Source organism: Arachis hypogaea, chromosome 15, assembly GCF_003086295.3.
Source record: "Arachis hypogaea cultivar Tifrunner chromosome 15, arahy.Tifrunner.gnm2.J5K5, whole genome shotgun sequence".
NCBI lineage: Eukaryota > Viridiplantae > Streptophyta > Magnoliopsida > Fabales > Fabaceae > Arachis > Arachis hypogaea.
In genome coordinates this window covers 38,383,788-38,392,436 of record NC_092050.1, presented here as the reverse complement: position 1 = coordinate 38,392,436, position 8,649 = coordinate 38,383,788, and the positions used below count along the sequence as shown (strand labels likewise).

The window sequence follows — 8,649 nt, the reverse complement described above, 5'->3', positions numbered from 1 at the left end:
TAATCGCATGTTTTACATTTTCCTTCCTGATTTTGTGCTATGATTGAAACCATGCTTCTTTGGCCTTATAATTGCTAATATTAATCCTCTCTTATTACCATTTGATGCTGTGATATGTATGTTAAGTGTTTTTAGAGATTACAGGGCAGGAATGGCTTAGAGGATGGAAAGGAAGCATGCAAAAGTGGAAGGAATACAAGAAGTTAAAGGAACTGCAAAGCTGTCAGCCTGACCCTCTCGCACTAAAACGACCATAACTTGAGCTACAGAGGTCCAAATGATGCGGTTCCAGTTACGTTGCAAAGCTAACATCCGGGGCTTCAATTTGATATATAATTTGCTATAGTAGGCAATGCGAATGCGTGCTCCACACGGATGCGTCGCAGTGACGAAAATTAGCGTGGCAGATTTCATCCCCAGCAATTTCTGGGTTATTTCTGACCCAGTTTTCGGCCCAGAAGACACATATTAGAGGCTATAAAGTGGGGGAGTCCATCCATTCACAATATACGACATTCATAATTCACTTTTCATATTTTAGATGTAGTTTTAGAGAGAGAGAGGCTCTCTCCTCTCTCTTAGGATTTAGGATTATGATTCCTCTTAAAGGATTTAGGATTTCTTATTATTTCAACTTACAATTTCTTCTGAGTTCCAGGTTCAATGTTCCTTTTATTTATTTTCTCGATTTAGTTTATGAACTCTTTATGTTTAAATTGATTTTTTATTTAATATAATTTGAGGTATTTTCAGATCTATGATTTGTTTCTTTTATTTATGATATAAATAATTTGGATTTTTCTCCTTTTCGCTTTGGTTGAGTAATTAGAGACTCTTGAGTTATCAAACTCTTTTGTTGACTGATAATTGGAAGTTGCTAATTGACTTGAATTCCACTAACTCTAGTCTTTCTTTGGGAATTGACTAGGACTTGAGGATTCAAATTGATCTATCCACTCACCTTCACAGTTGGAGGTTGACTAAGTGGGAGCAACGAGCAATTCTCATCACATCTGATAAGGATAACTGGGATAGGAATTCTAACTCTCATACCTTGCCAAGAGATTTTATTAATTATCAATTTATTTTTCTTGTCATTTAAATTATGTGCTCCTTATTTTAAAAACCCAAAATTCTACCTTTTCCATAGCCAATAATAAATCATACCTCCCTGCAATTCTTTGAGAAGACGACCCGAGGTTTAAATACTTCGGTTATAAATTTTATTGGGTTTTGTTACTTGTGACAACCAAATTTTTGTAAGAAAGGAATTCTTGTCGGTCTAGAAGCTATACTTACAACGCGAATTTATTGTGAAAATTCTAGATCGCGCGAGAGTTTCGCTCTTTCAACACTCCTTCGCCCACTCCCTCCACCTCCAGCCAAAGCCCATTTTCTGTAGCACGATGTCCACAAAGCTCCATTTAACCCGATCATAAGCCTTCTGAAAGTCTAGTTTGATGATTGTCGCTTTCTTTCTTCGCGTCTTTAGCCATTGCACTGTTTCGCATGCAATAAGTGCCCCATCATGTATCTTCCGACCCTTCACAAAGGCGCTCTGCGTCTCCCCTACTAGACCTGGCATGACTGTTCTCATTCTCCTAACCATCACTTTTGAAATCACTTTGTACACACAACCTACCATATTGATCGGCCGGAGGTCCTTAATCTCCTTGGCTCTAATGTACTTAGGTGCAAGGGCTACCCAAGTAATATTGGAATCAGAAGGGAACCTTGAAGATCGAAAGAAATCTTGGACCGCTTCGGTAAACTCTACACCAATCTCATCCCAGCACCTCTTTACGAAGTTCATGTTATACCCATCATTTCCTGGTCCTTTGGATGACTCTCAATCCCAAACATCCTCTCTAATCTCCTCTGATGTCGGTATTCTCTCCAAAGCTATCGACTCCTCTTCATCAATCCTGTTTACCAGTCCGTCCCTAAAACCCACCACTGGTGACCTCTCCTGGTGATACAAGTCTTTATAGAAATCTCTGATAGCGATCTTGATCCGAGCTTGATTTCTTACCAACCTTCCGTTAATTAGCAGGGCATCAATTCTATTTTTTCTCCTTCTTGCCGATGCCAAGTTATGGAAGTACCTAGTGTTTTTATCCATATCCTTCGCATGCTTGGAGCGCGACATCTGCTTCCAGTGTATTTCTTTTCTCACATACCACTGCTTGCAACTGCTTACTAATGCCTTCCTTCTAGCCTCCGTTGTATCATCATAAACTCCATCTCCTGCCAACTCATCTATCTTCCTGATCTCCTCCTCAAATTGCTGAATCTTTTTATCTATATCGCCAAATTTGTCCTTATGCCATATTCCCAAAGGCACCATAAGAGCCTTCAGCTTATTAGTGAATTGCCTCTCACCAAGATTCCTCCATTCCTCTCTGACCATTCTTAGGAAACCTTCATGTGTAAACCAGGAATCTAGGCTTCGAAAAGGACGCGGGCCACCTCTGTACATGGTATTCTGAACTATAATTGGACAGTAATCTGACAGCCCTCTTGGACCCCCTTTTAGTCGAACCTCTGGAAACTCCTCCGTCCATTCAACACTGACTAGGACTCTATCAATACGACTGCACGAGCGGCCTCTAAACCATGTATATTTGCAATCACTCAAAGGTAGGTCCATTAGCTGCATATCTTGTACCCAATTCTTGAAATCTTCTGCTGACGCGGTTAATCTGTCCTGACCTTTCCTCTCCTCAACATGTATAACCTCATTAAAGTCACCCATATAGCATATCGGGACTTGAAATAATCCAGCTACAAAACTCAGTTCCTCCCATACAGCAAGTTTTCCTGTTTTATTATGAGCACCATATACCAAACAGAAAGCACAACGAAATTTATTTTTCAAAAGGACTCCTTCTACACATATCCATCTTTCCCCTTTGTAACAGTTATTCATTCTGAACAACATGTCGTCCCACATTAACAGGAGGCCCCCAGACATGCCGTCCGATCCTACAAACTCCCATCCCACAGCATCGCTCCCCTAAATTCGTATTACATCAAATTTAGTCACAACTTGCATTTTAGACTCAACCAAACCCAACATATTCAGTTTATGTTTCTTTTTCAGCTCTTTAACCATACTCAGCTTTCCAATCCCTCCTAACCTCCTAACATTCCAAGAGCTAAAAATCATAATAAAATATTATTACACACCTTTTTAAAATTTTTTGGTCTGCATCTTCGAGCCTTTTCTTTTTGCTTTGCCAACCTTCTCTTTTCAGCTAGCGCTTCATTTTGTTCTTGTAAAATTGTCATTAGATCATCCTCTTCATTGTATTGCACTGCACTGGATTCAACTGCCAGCTCCCATGCCCTTTTATTTTCGAGCATCTGTTCATCCCTGTTCATCACCTTCATGCCGCAATTCTCCTGTTGTAAAGAGCCTTTATCGCCACAATTCTCACCTCTGTCCCCAGCAACCTGTTGTCCATCTCCATTATCAATGTCTTCCCCATTCTCACCACTTCCCTCCTCAAGTCTAGCAGTAGCCAGTGTCATGTCGTCCCCTAGTAGTGAGTCTTTACCATTTTCAAATGAGTTTGTGTGTTTTTCTGTAATTTCAGGTATTTTCTGGCTGAAATTGAGGGACCTGAGCAAAAGTCTGAGTCAGAGGCTGAGAAAGGACTGCAGATGCTGTTGGATTCTGATCCTCCTACACTCGAAATGGATTTTCTAGAGCTACAGAATCTCAATTAGCGCTCTCTCAAATGCGTTGGAAAGTACACATCTTGGGCTTTCCATCAATATATAATAGTCTATACTTTGTCCGAGATTTGATGGCACAAACTGGCGTTCAACGCCAGCCAAAGACCTTTTTCTGGCGTAAAACGCCCAAACTGGCACCAGAATTGGAGTTAAACGCCCAAACTGGCATCCAAGCTGGCGTTTAACTCCAGAAAAGACCTATGCACGTGTAAAACTCAATGCTCAGCCCAAGCACATACCAAGTGGGCCCCAGAAATGGATTTCTGCACTTAGTTACTCAATTTCTGTAATCCTTAGTAACTAATTTAGTATAAATACTAGTATTTCCTATTGTATATATATCTTTGGACTTTTAGGCTTATGCCATTTTTCACATTTGGAGGCTGGCCATTCGGCCATGCCTAGACCTTTTTCTCTTATGTATTTTCTACGATGGAGTTTATACACCTCATAGATAAAGGTGCGGAGCTCTGCTGTTCTTCATGAATTAATGCCAGTACTATTGTTTCTCTTTCAATTCACGCTTACTTCTTCTCCAATATATACTCTCGTACTTAATTCAGTTAAGTCAGAATGAAGGGGTGGCCAGTGACAATCACCCACTATCTTCGTTACTTACTTAGCCAAGATCCACGTGCCTGACAACCAAGCGGTCTACATGATGTTCAATGTAGTCATTGGACGATAGCCAGAGTATAATCTCTTGGGTCTCTGATCCATGGATTTGACTTGCCTCTCCTGACAGTAGAGCATTCGAATCCATGAGATTAGAACCTTTGTGGTAGAGGCTAGAACCAATTGGCAGCATTCCTAAGATCCGGAAAGTCTAAACCTTGTCTGTGGTATTCCGGGTAGGATCTGGGACGGGATGACTGTGACGAGCTTCAAAATCACGAATGTTGGGCGCAGTGACAGTGTGCAAAAGGATAGAGAGATCCTATTCTGACACAAGTGAGAACCGACAGATGATCAGCCGTGCGGTAGCTGTGCATAGTATTTTTCATCCAAGACGAGAGATCCGACATTTGATTAGCCGTACAAAAACCGTACCTGGACCATTTTCACTGAGAGGACGGATGGTAGCCATTGACAACAGTGATCTACTAACATACAGCTTGCCATGGAAGGGAGCACGCATGATTGGATGAAGACAATAGGAAAGGAGAGGTTCAGAAGCAACAAAGCATCTCTAAACGCTAATCTGAAATTCCCACCAATGAATTACATAAGTATCTTTATTTTAATTTAAGTTTTATTTATCTTTCAATTATCAAAACTCATAACTAATTGAATCTGCCTGACTAAGATTTACAGGATGACCATAGCTTGCTTCAAGCCGACAATCTCCTTGGAATCGACCCTTACTCGCATAAGGTTTTATTACTTGGACGACCCAGTGCACTTGCTGGTTAGTTGTACCGGAGTTGTGAAAAGTGTGATCACAATTCCGTGCACCAAGTTTTTGGCACCATTGCCGAGGATTTTTCGAGTTTGAACAACTGACGGTTCATCTTGTTGCTTAGATTGGGTACTTTTATTTTATGTTTAAGCTTTTTATTTTTATTTTCGAAAAAAATATAAAAAAATTTTGTGTTTCTTGTTTGAGTCTAGTGTCAAATTTTAAGTTTGGTGTCAACTGCATGTTTTTAATTTTTCTTATATTTTCGAAAATTCATGCATTGTGTTCTTCTTTGATCTTCAAGTTGTTCTTGATGATTTTCCTTGTTTAATCTTTAATTTTTCTTGTTTTATATCTTTTCTTATTTTCTTGTGCATTTTCGAATTGTTAGTGTCCCTAGTACAAAAGTTCTTAAGTTTGGTGTCTTGCATGTCTTTCTTTTCTTAAAAATTTTCAAAAAAACATGTTCTTGATGTTCATAATTATCTTCAAAGTGTTCTTGGTGTTCATCTTGGCATTCAAAGTGTTCTTGCATGCATTATTTGTTTTGATCTTAAATTTTTATGTTTTGTTTTATTTTGTTATTTTTCTCTCTCCTCAATAAAATTCAAAAGTAAAAAAATTATCTTTTTCTTATTCTTCTCATATTTTTCAAAATTTTGAGTTGACTTGGTCAAAAATTTTTAAAATTTAGTTGTTTCTTGTTAATCAAGTCAAAATTTCAATTTAAAAACTTTATCTTTTTAAATCTTTTTTAAAATCAAATCTTTTTCATTTTTCTTTTAATGTTTTCGAAAATTTTAAAACTAATTTTTCAAAATCTTTTTCTTAATTTTATTTCATATTTTCGAAAATCCTTGCTAAGAATAATGTTTTGATTGAAAATTTTCAAGTTTGCTACTTTTTTGTTAAGAAAGGTTCAATCTTTAAATTCTAGAATCATATCTTTTAGTTTCTTGTTAGTCAAGTCATCAACTTTAATTTTAAAAATCAAATCTTTTTAATTTCTTTTTCAATTCTTTTTCAAAATAAATTCAATCATATCTTTTTAAAATTTTAATTTCAAAATCTTTTTCTAACTTCTTATCTTTTCAAAATTTATTTTCAAATCTTTTTCAACTAACTACTTGAATTGTTTGTTTTAATTTAAAAAAAAAGTTTACTATTTCTTATCTTTTTCAAAACCACCTAACTACTTTTCCACTTCTAATTTTTAAAAATCACTAACCACTCTTTTAAAATTCTTTTTAATTAACTAATTGTTTTAAATTCTAATTTTATTTTATTTCTTTTAATATTTTCGAACACTAACTAAATAATTAAAATAAAAATAAAAATATTTTTCTTTTCCCTCTTCTTAAAATTCGAATACTCTCTCTCTCTCTCATCTCTTTCTATTTATTTATTTAATTACTAACACTTCTCTTCTACCCATAATTCGAACCCCTCTCTCTTCTCTCTGTTCGAATTACTCATCTCCTCTCTCTTCTCATTCTTCTATTCTTCTATTCTTATACTCACATAAAGGAATCTCTATAATGTGACATAGAGGATTCCCATTCTCTCTTTGTTCTCTTCTTTTTCATATGAGCAGGAGCAAGGATAAGGACATTCTTGTTGAAGCTGATCTTGAACCTGAAATGACTCTGAAGAGGAAGCTAAGAGAAGCTAAAGCATAACACTCCGAAGAGGACCTTACAGAAAATTTTGAAAAAGAAGCAGACATGGCATCCGAACCCAACAACAATGGTGGAGATGCAAGGAAGATGCTTGGTGACTTTACTGCACCAACTTCCAACTTCTATGGAAGAAGCATCTCAATTCCTGCAATTGGAGCAAACAACTTTAAGCTTAAGCCTTAATTAGTATCTCTAATGCAGCAGAATTGTAAGTTTCATGGACTTCCATTAGAAGATCCTCATCCGTTCTTAGCTGAATTCTTACAAATCTGTGACACTGTTAAGACCAATGGGGTTAATCCCGAGGTCTACAGACTTCTGCTTTTCCCCTTTGCTGTAAGAGACAGAGCTAGGATATGTTGGACTCACAACCTAAAGAAAGCCTGAACTCTTGGAAAAAGTTGGTCAATGCTTTCTTGGCCAAATTCTTTCCACCTCAAAAGATGAGTAAGCTTAGAGTGGAAGTCCAAACCTTCAGACAGAAGGAAGGTGAATCCCTCTATGAAGCTTGGGAAAGATACAAGCAATTGATCAGAAGGTGTCCTTCTGACATGCTTTCAGAATGGAGCATCTTATGTATATTCTATGATGGTCTGTTTGAATTGTCCAAGATGTTATTGGACCACTCTGTTGGTGGATCTCTTCATCTGAAGAAAACACCTACAGAAGCCCAGAAACTCATTGCAATGGTTACAAATAACCAGTTCATGTATACTTCTGAAAGAAATCCTGTGAATAATGGGATGACTCAGAAGAAAGGAATTCTTGAGATTGATACTCTGAATGCCATATTGGCTCAGAATAAAATATTAACTCAGCAAGTCAATATGATTTCTCAGAATCTGACTGGAATGCAAGCTGCATCCAGTAGTACTAAAAAAGCCTCATCTGAAGGAGAAACTTATGACCCTGAGAATCCTGCAATGGAAGAGGTGAATTACATGGGAGAATCCTATGGAAACACCTATAATCCTTCATGGAGAAATCATCCAAATTTCTCATAGAAGGATAAATAGAAGCCTCAACAAGGCTTCAATAATAATAATGGTGGGAGAAATAGGTTTGGCAATAGCAAGCCTTTTCCCTCATGTTCTCAGCAACAGACAGAGAATTCTAAGCAGAGCCTACCATAGTCTCTGATCTATCTAAGACCACTCTCAGTTTCATGGCTGAAACAAGGTCCTCCATCAGAAATTTGGAGGCACAAGTAGGTCAGCTGAGTAAAAGAGTTACTGAAACTCCTCCTAATACTCTCCCAAGCAGTACAGAAGAGAATCCCAAAAGAGAGTGCAAGGCCATAACTATATCCAAAGTGGCCGAACCTGGAGAGAGTAAAAAGGCAGTGATTTCCAGTGAGGAAGACCTTGTTGGACGTCCACTGACCACTAAGGAGTTCCCTAATGAGGAACCAAATGAATCTGAGGCTCATACAGAGACCATAGAGATTCCACTAAACTTACTGTTGCCATTCATGAGCTCTGATGAGTATTCTTCCTCTGAAGAGGATGAAGATATTATTGAAGAGCAAGTTGCTCGGTATCTAGGAGTAATCATGAAGATGAATGCCAAGTTATTTGGTAATGAGACTTGGGAGGATAAACCTCTATTGCTTATCAATGAACTGAATACCTTGGTTCAGCAGAAATTACCTCAGAAGAAACCGGATCCTGGAAGGTTCTTAATACCTTGTACCATAGGCACCATGACCTTTGAGAAGGCTCTATGTGACCTGGGGTCAGGTATAAACCTAATGCCACTCTCTGTAATGGAAAAACTAGGGATCTTTGAGGTACAAGCTGCAAGAATCTCATTAAAGATGGCAGACAAATC

At 37.8% G+C, this 8,649-nt stretch overlaps 1 non-coding gene across 1 annotated transcript; it reads right to left on the bottom strand.

Annotated features, from left to right (window-relative positions):
* Positions 1-7,268: 7,268 nt before the first annotated feature.
* On the bottom strand, positions 7,269-7,376 carry LOC112752988 (small nucleolar RNA R71). Its single transcript, XR_003177393.1, has one exon. It is a non-coding gene; the product is annotated as a small nucleolar RNA R71 (small nucleolar RNA).
* Positions 7,377-8,649: the final 1,273 nt, after the last annotated feature.